This window comes from Otolemur garnettii, unplaced genomic scaffold, assembly GCF_000181295.1.
Source record: "Otolemur garnettii isolate 467f Iridium unplaced genomic scaffold, OtoGar3 scaffold00015, whole genome shotgun sequence".
In the NCBI taxonomy this organism is placed as follows: Eukaryota; Metazoa; Chordata; class Mammalia; order Primates; family Galagidae; genus Otolemur; species Otolemur garnettii.
In genome coordinates, this window is record NW_003852410.1 from 591190 (window position 1) to 615746 (window position 24557).

A 24557-nucleotide genomic window follows, 5' to 3' on the forward strand; every position below is an offset into this window, starting at 1 on the left:
GCCACCCAAGCCTGGACTATCCCCACTGGCAGGAGAGCCTCCTTGGGGAGCTGTGCTCATCCTGTTTAATCCTTAAAACCCTTTCCAGGAACCCCCTAGCCAGGATAAGGACAGAAATCTGTGCCCCCACCCCTTCTCTTTTCCTTTGCTTAGCCTTCCAACTCCTGCTCAGTCATCACCCACCTGGGAAAACCCTCTGTGATTCCTCCTGCTCTTGACAGACACTCGGGTCCTTCTGCTGTGTGTGTTCATGGCCTCTGCCCTATCACCTCAGAGTCTCTGTCAATGTACGTTCATGGGTGTGATCATTTCACGCAGATACCAGGGGCTCTTTTGCTCACCACCATACCTGCAGCCCCCAGCACAGAACCAGAGAAGTAGGTGCTCCATGGATATTTGTGGAATAAATAAGCAAATGGAGAAGCAGGAAGTGTATGGCATCATGCCCATTTTACAGATGAAAAGCCTGAGACCAGAGAGGTTGAGGGTCTTGCCCAAAGTCATACAACCCATCAGGATGAAGCAGGGATTTGAGCAAAGTCCTTCAGTCTCCAGCTCCTAAGCTCTTTGCACCTCCGCCTGCTCCCTTGCACCTGGGGTACAATGGGGGCCTGAGAGGCAGATGAGCCCTTTCAGTCCCAGAGAGTGGGCTTGAGTGTGAAGGAAGTGTGCTTGCACTGAGAACCCTGGCCGCCTGGAATCCTCATGGGAGCAAGCACTCCAGGAAAGAGCCATGTGCTTATTCCTCCTCTGGCTTTGAAACCCTGGGCCTGTTTTCTCCACTCTCCAAAGCTCAGTTCCTTCATCCATGAACTGGAGGTGATGCTGTCCACATAGCAGAGCCACTGGGGGCAGAGGTGGGTGTACTGTGAGTATTTAAGTGTGTACTTAAGTGTGCACATTAGCATGCAGGAAAGGGCTTAGTAGAGGTAGCTAATGTGGCCCCTGTGGCATCCAGCTACTTGGGCTGACACACAGATAGCTGGGGTGGCCACACTCTCTTCCCTAACCTCTTATTGGTTGTGGTCCCAGTGCTATTGGCTACCCACGCCTCCCAAGTCTCAGTCATCAGCCTTCTGCCCCCGAACCCTCTTTCCCTGCTGGGAGCCTCCTCAGCAGGACCACAAGTGAGAGATCACAGGCTTTGGGAAAGACAATGCCACATTTGCAGTCCTGTGCCACATGGCTGTGCACCCTCGAGCCAGCCACCCACCCTCTCTGGGCTTATTTCCTCTCCTCTAGGTTGAAGACTGTGAACATCAGACTCTCCTGGGTTGGTCGCGAGAAGTGATAACTCATGTGTTAAGAGCCTGGCACACAGTAGATGCTCAGTAAACGACAGGCTCCCTTCTTTCTTCTCCTGATATTCCTGGATTCATCTCCCCCTCCCATGACCTTCGGTTTCCTCTTCCCTCCTCTTCTTCCTTCAGGGAGTCAGCCCTCTAGCAAGAGCAAAAACACACACACACACACACACACACACACACATATACACACATACACACACGTTAACTAGCGATCCCAGCACAGTGCCTCACATTCAATGAGAACTGAATAAATATTTCTTGACTGAATGATCCAAAGAAATTACTATTATTAATAGTAATTGAGATGCCAGGCCCTATGTAGCTAGAAGGGAGATTTTAGAGATAGGGGCTCCTTCCTGGGCATGCTCAACTCACTTTGAACCCAGCCCTAGGCTCAAGCATCATGGTCCCAGCTGGGACCTCTCTGGACAGTGTTGTCTGAGTGAAGCTGGGGTCTCTCTTCACCCTTTTCAAGCTGGGCATGCTGAGGGAGCCCCAATCACTGATAGGAAGTAACATTCCCAAACCAGGCCCCCCAAATAAGTCCAAATAGCATTTCCAGCACCACAGAGAGTTGCAGACACAGTTTAAAACTACTAGGGAAATTGCTTTTTCAGTCAACAAACCTGTATTCATCAGTTCGGTCAATATTTATTGAGGCTCTGTGCCCAGTGCTAGGGATATCACAGGAAAACGAGACCCAGTTTCCTATCCCCAGGGAGAACGCAGCCTGATGGACAAGACAGATGCACATAAAAAGGTTAATTGCAACAAACTCTTTTCAGGCTGGTGGAGGTGAGGGTAGGGGCTGGTGGAGGAGAAGGGAAGGAAAGTGGAGGGGAGGTGAGGGGCTGTTGGAACAGGGTCTTGAAGGATGAATAGGAGTTCTCCAGGCAGGGAAGTCATCCTAGCAGAGTGGAAAACACATGCAAACACACAGAGGTATGAAAATGCCTAGGGAGCAAGGAAGACTTGGTGTGGGGACAGGGTGATAGGATGGAATGGAATCATTTTCCAGGCCTCATGAGATAGTGAGAACTTCAGATTTTATGCTAAGAGCACATGGGAAACAAAGAAGGGGTTAGAGGAATTTAGAAAGCTCCCTAAGGCTGCAGAAGGGTAGTAAATGGGCAGAGGACGGGAGGGGAGCAGGTGGGAAGCACAGGATTAGGACTCAAGCATGCTGGATGGCAGTGGGCAGAGTATATGTATTGTATGTACATGGGGCATTAGCTTAAAATGGTACCATGCGTGAGACCAGTCTCCTAGCTCTGGAAAAAGCAGCCTCCCCCAGGGAGTCCTCTGACAGTTCCCCAGGTTCTGTCTTCTTCCAAGAGGAAAAGCACCAGCTCCCTATTTGTCCCCCTAGGCTTCTCTGAAGTAACCCTGTGAACTCAAGGCCTTGCTCTTAACCTCTGGTCTTGCAGAGGGAAGACAGGTCAGGAAGACATGCCCAGTGCTATAGGAAACCCAGATCTCCAGTGGCTCCCGGACCCTGGTTCACGCAGGGCCTCACACAGTCTCAGTTTTAAGTCCTTGTTCCCCTATTCACTCAGTGACCTTGGGCACCATCATTTTACCTGTCCCTCTGTTTCCTCATCTGTAAAATGGGAATAAAAATATGATCTACCTCCCAGGGTTTTGTGAGGATCGCACAATAAGGTACCTGCACAGATGGCCTGGTGCATAGTAAGATGTCCATGAGAATGGTGTCTGGGGGCAATTCACCACAAGCCAGGTCTGCATCTTCCTTACTGAGGGCAAAAATAGGAGGAACAGGGAACTGAAGACTTGGGCTCAAATCTCAGCAGGGCTACCCTGGGCCTGACTGCATCCTGGAGATCAGCCTAGCCCCGCCCCACAGGTGGCATCTGAGAGCATCACGTATCAGTAAGAGGAGCTGCAAGAGACCCACTCCAACACTTTCCCAGGGATCTCCCAGAGAGTTCCACCCCTTCTGTTTCTTCTGTTCATAACAGCTGCCATCTCCTTTAACTTGCAATCCTGCCAAATAAATAATATCATCCCCATTTAGCAGATGAGAAAACTGGGGGAGGTTGAGTCACTTGCCCAAGGTCACACAGCAGGTAAGTGAGAGAGCCAGGAGTTGAACCCAGGTCTGTGTGGCCTCAAAACCTCAGGTCTGGTTAGCTGAGAGAATTTGGGCTGTGGTGGTGGGGGAGTGGGTATGGGAACCCAACATGGCTATAGGGGAGATTTGGACCAAGCAAGCCTATGTGGTCCTCTGGATCCACAGTCCATGGCCTCTCAAAGTCATGGGCCTAGGAGTCCCTGAGCTATTTACCTCAAACTTGAGTAACTTTGGGCAGAGACAGAGAGAAGGGCATAGGGTCTGAGTGGAATAGATCTGCATTCTGATCTCACTCCTGTTCTCACTGGCTCTGTAACTTTTAAGCAAGTCCCTGAAGCCGCCAGGTCTCAATTTTCTCTTCTGTAAAATGGGTAGGAGCCCAGTCTCTTTTGAAGGTGATCTGTGGAAGTCAGAGGAGACATGACTGTGATGGGCCTTTGGAAATAGCTTCCTGTGCCCTAAGGGGCCCAATTAGCATCTCTTTGTGGCAGCAGTGACCGGAGAGCTGGCCCAGGACCCCTACCTAGGTGTCTAAAGCCCCTAAGCCAGGTGAGGCAAGTGCAGGTAACCCACATTCACACTTTCCAGAAAGAGGAAAGGCAAGAGGGAGCCCATGTCATATAGAAAGGACACAGCTGGCCTCTGGTTACATTCAATTCTCCTCCCTCTGACCCGTCTGGACCTACTTCATCTGTCTCTTTTGTGCAGAGTGCCTTTGGCAGACTGGACCAAGCTCCCTACCCCTATCCCTGGGCAGACTGACCCTCACCACTCGCCCTCTGGGGGGTCCTAGGACCTCTCCCCATGGGAGAACATGTGGTCTGGCCAACTAAACATTGTTGGAAAATAAGGCTCCAGTGGCTCTCCCCTCCCCTCCTCTATTTCTGGTACCTTTCTCCAACCCTGAGCCTCAATCCATGTCCACCATAAGCCAAATCATGTTGGAGGCAGAGGCCATCAGTAATCCTCCCAGCTGGCCTCCTGCCTCTTTCCCCCTCTTCCCTGTGGGTGACCCTGACCTGACGTTTCCAACCTTCCTGGAGTTACAACACTAGGGCCATTGTTTGTCTAATTTCACAACACCTCTGCCCTTCCAAAACCCCTGCCCCCGCCCCCAATATATCCTGGAAGGACAGGCCAGATGACGCAGGTGTGTCTGCTGCAGGAAGGGGTGGCACCAGGGACAGGGCGGAGCAGGTGATGGATGTCTATGGCCAGGTTCCACCCTCAAGAGTGACCTTAGGCAAGCCATTTACATTTTTTCTTGAAGGCTCAGTTTGCTCAACTGTAAAATGGGAGGATTGAATTGGAGGTTTTGAGAGTCCTTCTGGTTCTGTACTTGATAAATCAAATTTACACAGCAGCAGACTCATTCAAGTCTTTACTACGTCACCTACCATGTGCTGGGACCTGAGACCCGGGATTGTGAAGATATGTGTGACGTGGTCATACCCCAGTGAGAGAGAAAGGCATGTAGACCATCACAATACAGAGTAGTTAGAGCTAGAATCTAGAGGCATGAACCAACTTAGTTTCTGGAATCAGGAAGACTAACTATCCAGGAAAAGGAAGTATGAGTTGGGCTTTGAAGGATGAATAGGAGTTTATGTGTCTAGAAGTGACATATAGGTGCAAGGAAAAAACCTTCAAACTATGCTATTCAACATTTGAGCTGCTTCAGGAGATAGGAAACATCCAGTCAATGGTGGGTGGATGCAGAAACTGAAGGACACAGGGCCTGGAATGCCAAGAAGACAAGAGCTGGGCTGGGTACCAATTACAATCTTAGATTCTGGAAACCAAAATCCATGACTGCCCAGGGTGTTGGTGAGGGCCCAGACCACCCCAAACAGGTGCCAGCAGGCAGGCAAGACTCAGGACTTCCAAGTGGACAAGTGTTGTAGACATTCAGTCAGCCCATGCTCCCAATAGCCTTCACACGTGGGGGTCCCTGGGCCTGGACTCTCATGCCTCAGTCACAGGTTTGGTTTACCTCTTACTGGCTGTGCCACCTTGTCCTGGCCACTGCACCCCTCTGAACTACACATAACCTCCTCATCTGAACCTTGGGTGCTCACAGCAGCCACCCAGCAGTAGTTGTGAGGATCAAATGATCTACTGTTTTATAGGTGGCCTTTACAAGCTGCAGAGTGTGCTAGACACAGAAGGGGTGTTCGCTGTCAAAGTGGGTGGCTCATAGCAGGGGCTGTCTGTTTTATAACTGGGAAAGTGATCGGCCCCCAAAGATGTTGATGTGACAATGGTGGGGTCCCCAGCACAGACAGGCGTGCTCAGACCAGATGTGGATTGCAATGGGCCTTTCACACTCCGCCTTTCTTTGCCCGCTCTCACTCCAACCCTCTCAGAACACCTGTACTTGGCTGCATTTGGCAGAGTAGGGCTGCCTGTAGGCTCTTGGAAAGGGGGACTCCTGGCCTGGCTTTGGCCCCTGGGATGGACACTGATTAGGGCCAGTGGTGACTTAGAAGCCTATTCAGAGGAGTGGATAGAATGCCCCCAACTATACTCCCAAGAAGATAGGGTTCCCCCATGTGTACCCCCCAAGATGAGGGAAAGGTGAGGCTGCTTTGGGAGCCCCCAACCCTGAGCTGTTGGTGTGTCTGAGATGCTCTGTCAGAATCCCAGAAGAGAGCCTTCCCTAGCCTCTGAGCCACACCCCTGCCCCAGTGGAGCCCGGGGTCTTGAATGTCCCCCTAGCCCTTGTTATCCTTAGTTTCTCAGCCTGGCCAAGCACAGGACCCTCTGATGGGACAGAAGGGAAAAGAATGAAGGGGTCTCAGCATGGTCCTCCTGCGGGGTCCCTGCCACTAGCACTCCCAGCTCTCTCCCTCCTGCTGCCCCTCTGCACGGCTGGGTTCTGATTTTGGTGCAGTGCAGACTTTCAGCTTAACGAGACAAATTGATATTCCGTGCCAGCCCAGGGATAGAGCAGCAGCTCGGGACGCTCACTGGGGCAGGCAGCTCAGAGGTGGGCACAGGGTGGAGGCAAGGGAAGGAACAGTTTCCTTCTGGAGCTGCCTCTTGGAGCAACTCCCAGCTCTGTCCCTAGCCCCACATGTGCCCCCTCTAAACCGATAGGTACCCTGAGTCTCTGGTCTTGAAGGTCCTTCCACCTCCAGTGCCCTCTGGGAGGAGGCAAGGCAGTGTAGAGGCTTCAGAATCCTAGAGAAGCCCCCCAGCCACTGTAACCTCCTACCTTTGCTCCTAAGGCTTGTCTCCCACCCACCCGGAGCTAAAGGGGCAGCAGGTCTGCCAGACATGAGACAGGAAGAAGTGGGCAGCTGGCTGGGGGTTCCATTCCTGCAGACTCACCCCACCATGGTCAGTCCTCACAGATGTCCCTGTAGATTGAGGGTGTAGAGACATGTGCAGACAGCCCTGCAGGTGGGCACCTGGCAGCAGAGAAATGGCCCCTAGAGCCTTCTGCTAGGCCGCCCTGCCAGGGCAGGTGGGAGGCACACAGGCTGGGCGCTAGGTTGCAGGGGCACTGTTCAGCTGGCAGCAAGGAGCTTGCTGTGAGCTCTGCCAGCCCCATAGCCATAGCTGAGTTGAGACTCTTAAGTCCACTTCTCCCCTCATGTGACCTTTGCCCCCAAGTCTGGGGTGTCCCAGACAAAAAGAGTAGGGACAGAGCCCATGCCCCACCAAACCACTGCCCCAGAAAGTAGGGGATGACCTGGGACCATCTGAGCAAAATCCTCCCCTCTCTGCTTTAACTCCCCCCCACACACACCACTCTCGGGACCCCCTCCCCTCCGGCTCAGCCCAAGCCTACCCTCTCCATGCCCTTGACATTCCCTCCTGCTTCTGGGGAGCGGGCATATTCCTGGGACTCTGCCAGCTTCAGTTCCTCATGATCCCACGGGAGGAATTAAAACCGCAAACAACCCCGTGGTGGTTCGGTCCACACACACCCCTACCCCCCACTCTCCTCCCCTCATCCCACCCCCTACCAGAACCAGCCCTCCCTGCGTCCCTCCGTCGTCCTCCCGGCCCCCTCCCCCCAGCCTCCGGCAGCGGCAGGGGCGGCCTCCGCCTCCCCCGAGATCGCATTTTGCCGGCGAGATGCTCTCCTAGCACCGGCGCCGGCGCCTCCGCCCCCCCCCGCCCCCCCCAGCCGCGCGGGCAGGATGGTACAGTCTGCAGAGGGACCGGGGCACGCTGGCTGGGCTCAGCCGCGGCACCAGCTGCCGCACAGCGATTACGGGGCTGCCCGCCTGGAAACCGTGTAGGATTGGTGGTGATTTTCATAGCCAAGTAAGTACCGGCATCCCCCAGCATGAGAAAATAAAAAATAAAAAGCGCCCCACTCCGCTGTCCCCTTCCTCCCTTACCCATTTTATTTTGTTTCATTTCTTTTGATTTTTCTCAGTGCTGATGGTGGTGGCTGTGGCAGCGTGGAGGGGGGGTGGGAGCGGGCTTGTTTATCTGGCAGCAGCTGAGGCTGCATTAGGAACCTCCGCACCGCGGCTGAGGGAGACACTCGTATGAGGGTCCGCGTGTTGGGGGGTGCAACTGGATGCTGGGGACTCGGGCAGGGGGGCGTCGGACAAGCGGATGCGGGGGGTCTCAGGTAGATTCTGGCAGCCTCTGGACTGCAAATGCCTCCAAAGGATGTTATGCAAGGGCCAGAGAGCAGTGGCAGGGGACAAGGTTCTCTTCTCTCTAAGTGGCGTCCCAGGGAGAAGAAGAGGACCAGAGAGTGCCCTCTTCCCACCCTGTCCAGGGTACCAGGAAAGGGGATGGGGGAGGCCCCCGTGGAGGGCCCCTTTGGTAGAGTGGGCTGTTATGTGCTAGATCTTTGGGTTAAGCCCGCTTGGTCGGGTAGCAGCAGAGACGTGTCCCTGGGTCCCCTGCATGGCCAAGAGGGGGACAAGCATGGGGATGGCCAGGCCATTTTGCAGCAGTCATGCTGGGTGGTGGAGCTGGCACTTTCCGCCCGGAAGCCTAGTTCCTTGGCTAAGCCTCAGTGGCCTGGGCTGAGTGCTAGGGCACCTGGGGCTCCTCCCTGCCCCCTGCAGGGTCAGGGAGGGGATCTGCAGCAGGGGCCTGGGCCTCCCTGAGGGTAGGTTGCTTCCAACAACCACCCCTTGCTAGCCAGGTGGCCATTCTACACCACAGCTGTCCTCTACTCTCCAGCTTGTATGGGAGAGGTCTCTGGCTTGCCCCAGTCAGGCAAGGCCCCCAGGGGTCTTGGGGCCCCCATACAGAGGCCTGGCTAGGCTCGACCTTCAGAAGGGTAAGTGAGCAGAGACAGAGGGTCTTGGTGTGACGCTGCATGGCCTGAGCCCAGCGCAGAAGGGGCTCCCCTCTTCTCCTGCATTGCTCTCCAAATCTGAGAGGAGGCAGAGCTGACGTTTGGGGCATTTCCAGGAGCAGTGGGCGCCATCCGGAGAAATTCTCCTTTGACGTGTGCAGTAGGAGGGGGCTTGGAGCAGGCCTCAGGGGCCTCCGCCTGCTAACTTCGTTGGAGGAGCAGTAGCAAGGGGAGGGGGGTTCCAGGAAAAATGCTGATGTCCCATATATTTTGCCACCTTTCACACCCTCAGTCCCATTCACATCAGGGCTTATCTGTGTCCACAGATTTACACAGATGCACAGACGCAAATACAGTACCCATAACCATGCATGGCATATGTTCAAATCATAGACACACATATGGAATGCCCACGCCCACAGCCCAGCACCTGTAAATACGGCTCACAGCCCCGAACACCACATGCTCACATGAGAAACACAGCACATGCATGAACGCAGCACACACACACACCTGGGCGTGCAGCATGCCCACATGTGCATGTAGCACTAACTTGGGAAGGCAGCAGGCTGCACACAGTGCCTGCAGCACTCACAAATGTGTGCACCCGTGTGAGGGCTGGCCCAGGTGCGAAAACAACAGGCATGTACATATGAGCCATCTGCATGCCTGTCCCTGCACGGGCAGGCACCCAGCAGGCTGGAATGTGCCCACAGGTGAATGTCGGTCACACACATAAGAAGACGGCAGTGGCACATGGACCTAGCACCTCTGTGGGTGCTGCCTGCACACACCATCCCCTTAGCTTCTAAGAGTGAAGGTGGCTCTGCAGGAGCTGGGGGGGCTTGCCCCTTAGGGGACTGCCCATAAGACAGAGGGACACTAGATCCCTTAGTGGCCACCACAGCCCCACACAGACTTGAGGGTAGGCCAGTTCACATTCCCAGGGACCTGTGATTGGTCTCAGCAAGGCCATCTTGGGTTATGGATGTTCTTCAGAGAAGGCTGCCAGGAGTTGGAAAGGAGACAGAGGAGGAGGTGGGCAGGGCTCCTGCCCCTGGTCCACTCTATCAGGAACCCAGACTAGCCCCACTGACCCCTATCCTAGCACCTGGAAAGCTAACCCACTAGTGTGGGGTCCCTGAGAGCTGGGGCCTGCGATACCTACAGTAGCCCCAAAGTCCCCTCCAGGCTGAAGGTCAGAAATCTGCCTGTGGTTTATTCTGTGTGCAAGCCTGGGTACTGGTGCCTCCCCTTGCTCCCCTACTGCCCCCTCTCCCTTACCCCATCCAGCCACAGGTATGGGTCATGGGACCCAGGTAAATAGCAATAACCCAGCCAGCATTCACCAAGCTAATGGCTTTGCATACATCACCTCAGCAGGGCTACCCACAGCCCTGTTATCCCCACATACCAGGTGAAGAAGCTGCATCCAGAGAAGTGAAGTCACTTACTCAAGGTCACACAGCTGGCACACAGCAGAGGTGAGGTAGAAGCCAGGCTGTCACACTCCCTGCTTACCCTCTTTAGCCATCTGGGATGAGGCTACTTCCAATTGGGGTACCAACACCTTGAGAACCAGTGAACCAAGAACTTAGAATTTTTGACGAGTCTCCAAGAAAGGGCAGAGAGGATCTCCTGTGGATGAAGGTAGACGCCTTCCCAGGCAGGTGTGGTCCTGACCTAAGCAGCTGGACAGCTCTGCCTTCCCTTTGCTCCATGGAGTTGATAAGGCCTAGAAAGCCAAAGCAGGTGTATGCATCCGGAGGTCACCTAGCCAGGCCCATTTATAGAAGGGAAACTGAGACCCAGCCAGGGGAAAGGACTTGGCCAAGGTCACACTGTGTTCTCTGAAGAGCTGGGATTCTTGCCAACAGGGGTCTGTCTATTTGGGCCCCTGGTTTTCCCTAGGTGTGTGACTCCAGGTCAAAAGGATGAGGGCCCTGGGCCTAACCTCTGCTCCTGATGAGCTGTGTCACCTTGGGCAAGTCCCTTATCTCTCTGCATCCCAGTCTCTCATCTGTGGCCAGGCTGGCCTGTTCCTGCCCTACCTTACCCCACAGCTGTCTGGGAGCCCCAAACACTGTAGAGGGCCGTGCACAAAAGTATGATTAGCATCAGGACCTAGAGCCAGAGCAGGTGAGCACCTTGCTGCTGACATTGTCTGATTCCAAGGTCAGGAGGGGAAGAAAGGAAGGGAAACCTCTAGTTTGAATGGTCTCAAACATTAATGGACCTAAAGAGCACATGGGCCCCTCCCTGATTACTCAGGAGGCCTGGAGGCTACATTCCCGCAGATACCCTGGGTTTTCACCCCTTTTACTCTTCACCCCAGAAAGATGAGATGAATGAGAGTGGGTTTAGCAGAACTCTTAGGCTCTCGGAGCTGGGGGTGGCCTGGACATCCCGCTGTTCCCCTGGCTCCTGCCACATTGGGGAGACTGAGGCTTCCTGTCAAGTCTTTCACCTACCGTCTTCTAGCAAGCCCCACCTCCTGGCCTCAGTCTTCACAGCTAAATAAGGCCCTCCCAGGGACCATTCAACCCTCAAATCCAAAACGAGGCGGCCTTCTCAGGAGGTACCTGAGAGGAGTGCTCCAAAGAGACTCACTGGCCTTGGTTTCAAGTCCTGATCCTGTCTCTCCCCAGCCATGTGACCTTGTGAGAAATGGCTGTTTCTCGCTGAACCTCAATCTTCCCTTCTCTAGAACTACAGATTTAAATCAGAGCTATTGGGAAAATTTCAAATAATGTGTGTGAAGGAAGTGGCTGGCACTTAGTAGGTACAGGGTCAAGGTTGGAGGCTCTGGGGAACCCTAAGGTCCAGGACACAGCTTCTCTTAGCCTCCCCCAGTTTCCAAGGGACTTCTGTAGAGCTTTCTGAGTGCCCCATGCACACATTGCAACTCCTGCCTGAATCTGAGCACTCCAGCCCACCCTGCTCCGCTCCAAGGCCAGACTCACCACTTCTCCACCCTATTAGGAAACTCAAACAGGGAAATATTTAGAGAGAAAGTGCCCTAGACAGAAACAGTCAGTATCTGGCTTTACCCCTCATTAAGAACTGATAGTGGAAGAAAACAAAGCCCTAGCACCTAGAAAGTGGAGTGGAGCCTCAGTTCCTCCATCTGTAAAATGGGGTAATAATAGTATTCACTTCTCAGGCGGGGACACATGGGAGAAGTAACAGACTTGAAGTGCTGAGCTCAGGGTATGGTCCCTATTTACGGCACAGTGAATGGAAGCTGTCGAGACTGAGAATCTGTCTAGAGCAAGAATCACAGGGTGATTGTCTAGGACCTACCTGTACCTCTTAGGAACTGAGTGCCCTTGAATTAATCACTTAGCCTCTTCTAATCTTGGTCTTTTGATCTGTAAAATGGGAGTCTAGGCTGCCCATTTCAGAAGATTGCTCTATGGCTATAACTCTACAGATAGCAACCCCTAACCTACTGTGGGTAGTGTGGAGAGGGCTTCATCCTGGTCTCCAGTAGAGAGCCCTGCGATGGAGGCAGGTGGGTTTTTAAGACCTCAAAAGCATCAAACACAATTGGGAAGCCTCTGTGGGGTCAGAGAGTTCCAGAGACATGTCAGAAGCCAAGACTGGTAGGACCAGGAAGGCAGGATGGCCAGGCCCAAGAGGGAGCCAGAAATGAGGTCCCCTACACTACAGAAGTCCCCAGGTATGGAGAGAAGCCTTGGTCTGAGTGTTAAGAGAGCTGGGTCCCAGGCCAGCTCAGTCACTGACAGGTGACCTTGAGCAAGTAGTCCCAGCCCTCTGGTCTCAAGCTCTCCCCTAGAGGGGTCAGTAATCCTGCTGCCTGGTGTCCTTAGTGAGGGCAGCTTCTCCTGCCAGCTGGCCCTTAGGGTAAAGGGTAGAGACACTGGGAGTCTGAGGTAGTAACAAGAGTGATAGCAGTTAGAACCGCTGCATCGGTTTTCTGTGGCTGCTGTGACAAATTACCACAAACCGAGTGGATTAAAACAACAGAACTGAATCGTCTCACAGTTTTGGAAGCCAAAAGTCTAAAATCAGGGGGCTGGCAGGGTTGGTCCTCTGGAGACTCTAAGGAGGAATCTGTCCCTGTCTGTCCCCAGTGTCTGGTAGTGACGGGTAGTCTTTGGTATCCTCCACTCTCTGCTTCCATGTGGGTGTCACCTTCCTATGTGACCCTCTGTGTCCTCCTCATATAAGGACACAGGTCATTGGATTTAGGCCCCACCCTATGTCCAGGATGATTTCATCTCAAGATGAAATTTGATTACATCTACAAAGACCCCGTTTCCAAATAAAGTCACATTCTGAGGGTCCACGTGAGCATGAATTTTAGAGAGAACACCATTCAACCATTGCAGTTGCTAATATTTATGACATCTTTACTGCTATTAAATCCATTGCAAGGTGCCCCATCTTTACCTCGCTCACATCCATTCTACAGATAAAGAAACCAAGGCCCAGGGAGGTTAAGAATGTGCCTGAGTCACACAGCAAATGAGTGGCAGAGCTGGGATTTTAACCCAGGTCTCTGGTACTTCTCCTTTCCACTTTTTTTGAAGTTGGCTGGGGGATGCCCAGAGCCCGTTTGGGGTCCACAGCCAGTACCCACAGGCTGGGAACTCCAGCAAGCCCTGTGAAGATCCCACGGCCTGCAGGGGCCCCAGAAGGTGAGCTAGAAACAGGCAGGAGAGCTTGCAGGTGTGTGGGGCCCTCCCATGGATCCAGGAGGCCAGCACACAGCTGGGCTGAGAGCGACAGTTCCTTCATTTCTGCCACTCTCTGTGAACCTCAGTGTTCTCATCTAGAGAATGGGGACAGCAACACTGCCTTTGTAGGACTAATTGTTAACTATCCAAATACTAATCATAATAGTCATTACTCATAGCTAAAATGTATCCTAAGCACTTTGTAACAGTTTTTCATCATTGGATGTATAGGAAGAGTAATTGCTTATTCCAAGCTATGTCTTAATAAGTGGCTCTGTTAGGGTAGCATGGTGACAGTTCAAGGTAGTTGCTGAAATAATTGAAGACAGCAGCTAAAGTTTTAGCAAGAAGGGACAAGTTTTATTAACTATTAATGACTTGTACAGCAAGCTAAGCCCCATCTTAGAGACTGCAGGCCCAGAAGAAAGCACAGTGTCTAGACCTTATATGCAACTTTTGAGGGGTGTCAGCTGCTTCTTGGAAATTTCACAGGGTCTTGATCAACTCTGTTCCCATAACATGTTCCCATAACAACTCATATCTATCTGTCCACATCAGAAAGTCCCAGGGACATTAATCATTTCCCCCAAAACAACAAGCTCCCCCAAATAGCACACCTGCAAGGTCTCAATTAGCCCCCTTCCCATAACATCTCAGGCCGACTTCCCAACTCAAGCCAGTCCAAAACCACTTCCACCATCCATTCCGCTCATGTCTAACTAACTGCTGAAGCTAACAGCCCTACCCTGCTGTAGTGTGTGGTTCAACTAGGGAGTTGACCTCAGTTTGCTCCTCCAGAAAATGGGGGTCGTGTTAGTCACTGTGAGAGATCAATGGGATCCAACTAAAGTGCCCGAGGGTATGGTCCAGGTGAAGGCCGAGAGGATGTTTTCTTATCTGTATAATGGGAATAGTAACAGTATTGCTATTACTATGCTATTATTTATCGTGTGTAGATTTGGTGCAAGCAAGCAAAGGAAATATTTGGATCACGGTTTAACCAGAAATCCGTGTGAAAGTGACCTCTTTCTATGGTGTCAGAAATGTGAATTTTAATCCTAACACCAGTGTTTACTTCTGTGTGACCTTGGGCCAGTAGCTTTGTTTCTCTGGGCTTGACATCCTGACAGGTAAAGTGGGGGGTGGAGAAACCTGCCTCGCAAGAGCAGCTGTGCCATGAGATGACAGACAAGAAGCTGTCTCACGTAGGGCCCCATCATGCCAGGCATTTGAAACATGTCAGGCTACTGTCCGGCTTCTGGGTGTCTTAAAAATCCTGGTCTAAGGAGGGTGGCTTGATTTTTTGCAGAGACCCAGAGCAGTGATGCTATGGTGGAGCGTGGGGCTGGTAGAATCTCAGGGTGACGTGAATGGAAGCCCCTGTTTGTGTTCCAGGCACTGTATTTACAGTTTTGAAGGAAGAAAGCAGATCTCCTGGGGACCCCCGTGCCACCTGGGAAGGTAGTTTTCCACGAAGCGCTGCCTTTTACATGCTGGCTAAGACCACACTGGTGGGCTGTGCCTGGCTGCCTGGGCTGTATGGTGGGAGCCAGGGCAAGGCATCTAGATGACCTCAGTCCAGCCTGGCTCCTCGAGCACCTGCCTTGCTAGGTCCAGGGTGATGCCTAGAGGTGAGTTATTAAGGCTGTGGAGGGGGTAAGGAATCCCTGGGCAGCCTGAGACCCCCACACTAGGTGAGGGCCAAAAGCTCACCCAAAGCAGAGGATACTGGGCTCCAGTTCACTGATCCTCCTCAAGCTGTGCATGGCACACATCCCATGCAGGCCTAATTTAGTGGTAATATAGTGCAATGGTTAAGGACTAGATCTTAGCCCAAGCTGCCTGGGCTCAAGCCTTGAGACCCAATTGCCAACCAGTTGTGTGTCTTTAATCTTTGAGCTTCATTATTCATTGGAATAATAATGACTACCTTGCTGAGTTGTGTTTAAGACTAAATTGCACGGACCCCGAGATGCATCTTTTGACATCTCTGAAACCTGGTGTCCCTTACAACTGGTGGCACACCGCAGTGGAACTAGTCGTGCCTTTTTTTTTCCTTAAATACACATAAGTTCATGATGCATCCTACAATTGATGCAGTTTAGATTCAAAAAAATCAGGTCAATAAGATAAAACTCATAAAGGGCTTAGAAGAGAGCCACCAGGACGCCCCAGCTTAGTCACAGTGGGCCCCTCAAAGGGGCCTTGGTTTCCTCTCTGAAGCAATAGGCATAAGAATACCCACCTCACAGAGCTGTTGTGAGAAGTCAGAAGCTTGTGCGTGTATCACGTATCCCCCAGAGTGCCCATATGCAGTAGGTGCTTAATAAATAGCAGCTCAAAGCAAACCACAAAGACCAGAGTACAGGGCATGGACTCTAAGATTCTAATTCCTGCCCCACCATTTTCTTACTGTGTGACCTGGTACAAGTTTCTTAACTTGTCTGTGCCTTAGTCCTACCATCTGTAAAATGGGGATAATAAAAGTATCTAATTTGTAGAATTGCCATGAGGATTAAATAAAATTAAAGTGCTTAGGATAGTGCTTGGCAGAAGTGCAGGCAATTATTATTTTATGAACTTCTAATGAGTCCTTTTTAGTTCAATAAATGATACCTAAAATAAGCATAGGGCTCAATAAAGTAATAGCAGTAGAAACTGCACTCATCCTGCATCTGAGGCCTCCAAGGCCCAAGATGCTTTTGGTATGCCCAGGGTCACACAGCTGGTTCCCAGCAGACTGGAACCAAACCCCGTGTCCAGGCACCATCCTGATGCTACCTCCTTGCCCACAGTCCAGGACTCTTTCTTTCATGGACTTTTCCACAGGAAGAAAGGTTTCTAGAAGCAGCAGCAAACTCAGATGCAACATCACTGGGTCGGGTCCCATGGGGTAATCAGGGGTCTCAGTTTCCCTCTTCCTTACTTTCCCTACCCATTCACCACATACAGGGGAAAAGGCTGAGCTGGGATGCCCACCCTTCCCACCATTGCCCAAAGTCAGCAGTCCACTAACCACCCTGCAAGCCTCCCAGCCAACTTTCTCCTGGCCTCCAAGTGGCTTCTGGGTGGTGGCTGCAGAGTCAACACAGCAAAACTCCCTCCTGGGGAGAGCAAAAGCTCTGGCAGCCAGCTGGTCTACTCACCAGACAGTGCCACAGCCACAGAGTAGATTTGGAGTGGGCAGAGACCTGGACAAGTCACAGTCCCTTTCTGAACATCAATTTGAAACAAGTACCTTGGTGCCAGCTATGCCCTCCATGTGAGTTCAGATGTCTAAAATTAAAAGATTCCTGGACATTGCTAATGGTCAAGGTCACAAGGACAGGGGCAGAGTTGGAAGGAATGAGCTGTGGCCTTATACAGGGTGTACATCCCTATGGATCTTGAGTGGGCTTCCTAGGAGCAAGCGTGAGACGTTCCCCAGGGAAAAGGGCAGTGGAGGAGGCTGGAAGCTAAGAAGCTGAGGGGCTCTAACTGTCCAGCAGGTGGGTTGTGGGATCCACAGTCTAGGAAGGGGACTTGGGCAGGGCATTCTACCATGTGTATTTGGGATGCAAAAGTTGTTGGGTGCGTCTCTTCCTAGCAACTATGTGAAGGCAGGAGATTAAGAGCTCTTTAGGCCACTTCTAAATTTATCAACTTACATGACTCACTTCACACTAAAATGAAGTTCTTCTCCTCATCCCACCCCCAGTCAATTTCAGATTTCTGAGCTCAGAGCATCTTGAAGAGGGCATAGAATTCAAATCAATAAAATCAATATTGGCTAAGTGCTGGGTGAGTACCAGGCCATGTGTCGGGCTCCTTGACGAGCCCAAAGAGGAATCACCTCCTGCCAGGGACCAGGCAGACCTAGGTAAAAATGGTAGCTGACTCTGGGCACCCAGCTCGGGGGCTGGGCCATGGATCATTTCTAGGACTCAGACGTGATGGCCTCACCACCACAGTCTGTAGCTCTTACAGGCCTGCAGTGTCCTCATCCACAAACCAGGGCCAGTATGGTGAGGAGTCCATGGCTGGGCCACCCCTGTGCTCAGGCAGTGTTAATTCTTCAGGCTGAGCATTGGAGTCCAGCCTGTTTCTGGGCACTTCTCTGCCCTCTCAGAGACCTGAGTCTGCCTTGATGTCCTAAGGGAAGGGAATTCTGAGCTGAAAGAAGACACCAGCTTCCCTGGCCCTGGGGCCTGCTACAGCAGGACTGTAAGCAGTTAGAGATGAATGCAAATGCTCTTCTCCCCAAGCCCCAACACAGCCTTCAAGGTAACCTCTCATAATCACAATAACTATCAGTGGTTGAGGGCCTGCCCTGCGAGGTGCACAGTGTACACAAGTTCCTTTGCCCTCACAGCTGTGACTGGACCCATTTACAGAAGAACAGACAAGGCCGCAGGGGGACAGGATGGCCTATCCAAGGTCCCACAGCTGGGAGGGCCAGAGTTGAGGGGAAGCACCTCATCTTGCCACGTGCACTGGACTCAAGGGGAGACTGAAGCCAGCACAAGGTGCCCAAGTTTGCAGAGTAGGCTCCAGACACCCAAGACTCTGTCCATGGTATCAGCCACCTCCCAGCAACCCTCCAGAACAAAAGACAGGGCCTCGGACCAGACCTCAAGCTGGAGATAGGATGATTCATTCAGCCAGTGTCCTCAACATGACTGGCCACGGGGGCAAGTTCAGGGTATCCTTGAAGCTGACTCCTCATCAGCAACAGGTACTTACCCCAGGAATTAACCATGTCCTTGGTCTTTATTCTCTCTCCCTAAAATGCACCAACCCTCGAAGGGTCATGGCCACACTGGACCCACATCTTGGGGAGAGGCGGTTTACATTTCTTAAACATCTACCAACTGCTATGGAGGGAACCATGGTTCTAATCCCAAACCTTGCCACTGACAAGCTGTGAACTCCTGGGGGCATTACTGTCCTCTGGGCCTCAGTTTTTCCACCTCTGTTATGGGAGGAAATGCCCATATCCATCGTGGAGATGATTGGACGTGTGAATAAAGTGATGTGCACAGCCTTTGCCCTAGGCTACTGTTACTATCGCCACAGCTAGCACCACATGGTCCTCAGGCCCATTTTGTAAAAAAGGCATTCTTATCCACACTTCCAAGATTCTCAGAGTGATCCAGGGACTACCGCAAATCACAAAGCAGGTCAGCAATAGAACATGATTGGGGATGGGCCAGTTAATGTCTTTTGAAGGCCTCAAGGCCTCAGGGGGCAGCCAAAGACACCATCCAGAGAAGGTTTTCTTCTGTCAGGGAGATAAAATCCCAGGATGCAGAATTGTAGCATCTTAAATAGACAAGTTAGCACATGATAGTGGTCAAAGGCAGACCCTGGGACTTGAGAGCTTGGGCTTGATTTCCTAGCACGTCTTTGCTGTGTGACCTTGAAACCAGTGATTTAACCTCTCTGTGCCTCAGTCGTTTTGCATGTAAAATGGAATGAAATAATCATTCCAAGCTCATGGGGTTCTTGTACAATTCAGTTAATGAGTGTCAAGAGCCTAGAATGGTGCCTGACACATGGAGCCTCTGTGCAGTGGCAGCTGTTTGTGGCAGCAGTAATTGTGGATTCAGAGAGCAAGGGAAGCAAGGCCTCTCACCCTTCCCCATCTTTTCCTCAGTCTCACCCTGCCTTCTCCACTGGCCCAACATGGCCACTAGGGGAGCCTTCTCAGAGTGTCCGTGTGGCCTGTCACTCTGGTCACAGTCCTCAGTCTTCCCCATCTCCAGTGGGTGAAACCCAGCTCCTCGGCCTGCATTTAGTGTCTTGTGACAAACTACCCCACGGCCACCTTTCCAGCGTCTTCCCCATGCTTCACCTTCATACCTCTTTGCCATTTGGTCGGTCAGGAATTTAGCCATGTGATATGAATTGGAGCACAGCTCCTATTTACGTTGACCCTGCTCCCCACCTCTGAGCCTTTGCCCAAGCTGTGCTCTTCCCTAGAACACTCTTTACTTATCTTTCAAAACCCTACTTAAATACCCTCATCTTCTGGAAGCCTCCCTGCCTCTCCCTGTGTTGCCAGCTCCTCAGCAGCAGACTGAGGGCCTCTGGAGTCCTGCCCCAGCCAATGTACTTTGTTTTCAGTTTTGGGTTTTTGGTGATTCATTAGAACTGTTGAATGAATGCCTGTAGAATAAACGAAGGAATGGTTTTCCGTACTGGTCCCCCATATCCTCTCTTGCCCCCTCCCATCATCTCTTCTCCCTAAGTGGCCAGAGGGATCTTTTAAACAATATAAATCAGATGTCAGTGTCCTTTGACTGACAGTCCTCCCCTTGGGCATAGGATAAGACCTATATAATCCCTTCCAGATCTGGCTCCTCATTCTGCCCCTTTCTGCTAACTTTTCTATAATTTACTGGCCTCCTTTCTTTTTTTTTTTTTGTTTTTTTGTTTTTGTTTTGAGACAGAGCCTCAAGCTGTCCCCCTGGGTAGAGTGCCATGGCATCACAGCTCACAGCAACCTCCAACTCCTGGGCTCAAGCGACTCTCCTGCCTCCGCCTCCCAAGTAGCTGGGACCACAGGCGCCCGCCACAACGCCCGGCTGTTTTTTGGTTGCAGCCGTCATTGTTGTTTGGCGGGTCCGGGCTGGGGATTCGAACCCGCCACCTTAGGTGTACGTGGCTGGTGCCTTAGCCGGTTGAGCTATAGGCACCGAGCCTGGCCTCCTTTCTATTCCTCAAACTCATCAGGCTCTTTCCTGCCTCAGGACCTTTGCACATACTGTTTCCCCACCTAAAATACTCCTTCTCCTTCTGATTATGTGGCAGATTCCTTTCATCAAGCTAATTAGCAATTCCTCATTGAGGCCACCCCTGAACTACAGTAGAACCTCCGTGAGCTGACCACCTAAGGAACTGTAACAAATGGGGCAACCTATGGAGGTGGCCAACAGAAGGAACTGACCTACTGTACTGATACATACATACGGTGCATGTCTATGAAAATTAGGTCAACTTAAGGAGGTGGTCAGTGTAGGGAGGGAACCATGTAGTCAACCATGGAGATTCTGCTGTGTTTATAAGAGCTTCCCTGGTATTCACAGAACTGTTTTTAATAGCATTTATTACCATTGACATTTTTTCCTGTATTTATTTCTTTGTTGTCTGTCTTTCCTAGACAGTCCACAGCTTGAGGACAGGAAGTGTATCTCTGTCTCACTCACTGATATATTTGAGGGCTTAGAACAGCAGAAGGGGCTCAGAAAATGTTTGTGGAATGAATGAATGAATGAACAGACAAATAAATAAATGATTGGCTAGATCTGGAGAAGAAGCCTGAAAGGGCCCAGAACAGCTCTTCTCTTGGTGGTAGTACAGAGAAGGAGGTGCTGTCATAGAAAACATCCTTTGAAAACCATTCTAGGTGGCAGCCTCAGCCAAGTTCAAGTTCTGTCCTCTTATGTGCAGATATGAAAGGGATCCTCCCTCAGCATTGCACTTGACTTGATATCTGCAAGACAGAGGAGAAATGGTAGTGGAGAAGTTGCCCAGAAACCACACACTCAACCTGCCTGCTTTTCATGAGTCTCCCTGGAACCCCGGGAGGGAAAAGAAGAGAGAGGCAGAGAGCAGGCGAGGGGCATGGATGCAATTGAGGCAGGTGCAATCCGGCCTCCTGTGGAGTACGTGCTAGGAGAGGAGAGGGCCAATAAAGTGGTAAACACCTCCCTAACTAGTCTGACACTAGGCGGCAGCCGTGTGGGGATACAGAATAAAGAAGGGGACGGCACAGTATTGGTGGTGCAGGGTCCGGGAAGTGTTTCCAGGGAGGACGAGCTCTCAGCTGTCCTGTTCTTTGGTAAATTGGGCTTTGTCGCATTGTTTGCAGCTCCACTGTGTACTTTCAAGCTTAAAGAGCCCTTAATGATGGGTTTGGGGGCCAGGCCTTAATAAAGGGAAATTTCTGCTGATTAGTCCCACTCGGGCCAAGCTCTGGAAAGAGCCTGGCATCTCTCGCCTGACACTCGCCACCCCCAAGGAGAGGACCCCGTCAACTCCTGGGTCCCCAACCCATGAGGTGGCCAGAAAAGAAACCAGGCAGCAACAGCTTGGAAAACCCTATTTTCCTTTTTTAAACTGCAGTCATTTGAATTACAAAAATAATGCCTGCTTGTCGAAGCAAATGGAATGATACAGAAGGGTCTATAGCAAAATGAATAATTTTCCCCTCCTCGTGTCCCACATTTCCCTGATGGAGCCCTGTGGATGCCCTATCTTGTCGATTCCTTTTTTTTTTCTTTTTCACATTTTAATGTCTCTGGATTTGGGATACGCGCGCAGTTGACAGCATGTCATAGTTTTATTGGAAGACCTCTCTCTCAGTGGTACACAAAATCGTGGCTTGACTTATAATTCGACTTCGGTTTGACAAAATCTCATAACTTGCTGTTTCTTTCTCTCCCTTGTTCTTTCACGCACTGGCAGATAGAAGTTTGGAGGGGCTTTGTTTCTTTTTTAATGGGATCATTTTATGCATACCCCATGGCTTTATTTTGTCACTTAGCAATGTACTGGTGCCACCCTGGTGTCTCAGCAATCTTGAAACGAAAAGAGGCAGAGGCTAGTGAAGGTGATAAGAACTTTGCAGCCACTGGCCCTGCTGTTTGCCAGATGTGGTGTACCCGCTCTGTGCCACCACTGCAGAATTAAGGTGCCAGCACACATCCAGTGCTCTGCACGGGCTGGGTCCACGAGGGTGCCTGGTGTTAAAGCTTCCCTGTGGATGGCATGCCATAACAAGAGACATCATTGCCCCCCCCGCCAAATAAAGCATTCCCAAGACCCAGAGCAAGAGCAGGGAGTTTGAGCTCAAATAAAAAAGTCAAATGCAAAAGGTCAGTTAAAAACAGCCAGGCATAAACAAGGGCAGGAGCCAAAGTCAGAAAGCAGGCTCAAAGGTCAGAATGGCAAAAAATGCAAGCCTGGAGAGATGCTTCCTTCACCCCCAAAGCAAATACAACACGTATTTTTAAATATCAACTGGTGCAAACAAAGGCTTCTTATGAGGAGAGGCCAGGTAAGCTACTGCCCCATGCCCCACCCCAGCTCTGCCCTGGCCACGTGCAGAAGACCCAGGGCGGGGACCTGCACCTAGAGGCTGCAGCCTCCCGAGCATTTTCCCTGTAAGAATGCTGTATCGATGGCACTGTTCTGAGTGCTTTGCTGGACTTGTTCAGTACAATAGCCCTCTAGCAGTTATTGTTCACATTTTACAGATAAGGAAACTGAGGCATACAGCAGCCTGCCCGGGGCCACCAACCTGGCCAGTTGACTGCCGAGCCCCCAGCTTAAGCATAATGGCAGTAGCACTAGGTCTCCCAGAACCCTTGATCCAAGGGAGACACGTAATTGCAAGCCAGTGTGATAACAGCCAGGTGAGGGGATGCAGGAGCCCCTGCAGGGGGCCGTGGCCCATTCAGGGGGGTGTCAGGGAGCAACCTGGAGATGGACTCACAAGGGTGAGTGGAAAGATAATGAGAGCTAGCCAGCCGGGAGGAAGATGGACTATGGGATGGGACTCCAGGCAAAGACACAAGTTGAGTAGGGTGTGGAGGCCACCACCAGCTGCACAGAACAGGGGGCACAGGCAGAGGTGGGCGTGCTCAGCCAGAGGGGCAGCCGGGCCAAGCCCTCCTTTGGAAAAAGATGGAGATAGTAAGAGGGAAAGCAGTCGGGGAGAGCCTGTGACTTTCATCCTGGGAAAGAGCCTGCAAATCTGTTTAATGAGAGGCCAGAAGGGTTATTATGAACAGACACATGTGAGAACCATTGACGAAAAGAATGTGCAAGTCCTCTGTAAAATGAAAATAACCAGGCTTACCTAAAGTGCCAGAAGCATTCCTCCATTCCACAAACACTGGCTGAGGGCCTACTGTGCGCCAGCCACTGGGGATACCACACTGAGCACGGCAGAGCAGTTCACTGCCTCCGTGGCACTCGCATTCGAGGGATTGGAGATAGACAATAAACAAAGATGAAGTGGGCGGCTTTTCAGGGAGAAAAATAAAGCAGAGGAGGGAAGATGGGGAGAGTTGTTTTAAATCTGGGGATCAGTAAAGGCTTTGCTGAGGAGGTGGCCTCAGAGCAGAGACCTGAGGGGGCTGCGTGACTGCCTGGGGAGAAGGTTCCTGGTAGAAGGAATGGCCAGTGTGGGGCCCTGAGGAAGGTACTTAGTGGTTTCGAGAAAGAGCAAGGCCTGTGGGGCAGAGGGGACTTAGCAAGGCAGAGAGTGGGATGGATTCAGAGAGCAAACATGCTGGGAGACCAAAATCACATAGCTCATGGGCCATCACTGGGGCTCCAGCTCAATGACAGCAGCTCCAGAAGCATTCCCAGCAGAAGGACTGATTGGTGTCTGGCGATGTGTGGAGAACAGACAGTGGGGGATGACACAAGAGGCAGAAGGCCAGAGAGGAGGCTTCTTCAATGAGCATGGTGGGAGAAGACAGGGCTCTGCTGCAGGAGACTGCAGAGATAGTGAGAAGGGGTTGTGGGCTAGATATAGAGGTAGGGCAGGTGGGATTCACTGGTAGGTAATTTGCATTGTAGAATTGAAGAGCACATTGTCTAGAACCTGGAGCACTCAGTAAATATTTGATGGACAGATGGATGGATGGATGGATGGATGGATGGATGGATAAGTAGGTGGGTGGATGGGTAGATGCGGATGGGTTGGTGGAGGGAGAGAGGGAGGAACAGAGGGAGACAAGAGGTAAGAAGGGAAGAATAGACAGGTGGATGAATGGATGGATTGTTGAGTGGGTGGAAGAATGGATGGATAGGCAGGGATAGGTAGATAGATGGATGGATGGGTGAGTGGGTGATAGGCATGTGGGTGGGTGGATGAAGGGGTAGATGGATAGATAAGTAGGTGAGTGGGGTGGAGGGATGGGTAGATGGATGGATGTATGGGTGAATGGGTGGATGGATAGGTAGGTGGGTGGGTGGATGGATGGGTATGTAGGTGGATGGATAGGTGGATATGGATGGGTTGGTGGAGTGGGGGAGAAAGGGATGGAGGGATGAGCGGTTGGCTAGGTAGATGGGTGGATTGATGGAAGGATGGATGGATGGGTTGGTAGAGGGATAAAAGGAGGGAGAGATGGATGCATGGATGTATAGGTAAGTGAATAGATGGGCAGATGAGTGGATGG

The 24557-nt window shown here is 51.6% G+C and overlaps 1 protein-coding gene and 1 long non-coding RNA gene across 5 annotated transcripts in view; one reads left to right on the plus strand and one right to left on the minus strand.

Annotated features, from left to right (window-relative positions):
* Nucleotides 1–428: 428 nt before the first annotated feature.
* LOC111723746 lies at nucleotides 429–7018 on the minus strand. The gene is made up of 2 exons (XR_002772227.1): nucleotides 2974–7018; nucleotides 429–1442 (listed from the first exon to the last, which is right to left on the minus strand). It is a non-coding gene; the product is annotated as an uncharacterized LOC111723746 (long non-coding RNA).
* A 539-nt stretch (nucleotides 7019–7557) lies between these two features.
* Nucleotides 7558–24557, plus strand: part of ATP2B2 (ATPase plasma membrane Ca2+ transporting 2) — a 180557-nt gene continuing 163557 nt past the window's right edge. For all 4 annotated transcript variants that reach the window (XM_012802532.1, XM_023510638.1, XM_023510639.1 and 1 more), the window contains exon 1: nucleotides 7558–7677. The gene's annotated coding sequence lies outside the window, so the exon portion shown is untranslated. The remainder of the gene's footprint in view (nucleotides 7678–24557) is intronic.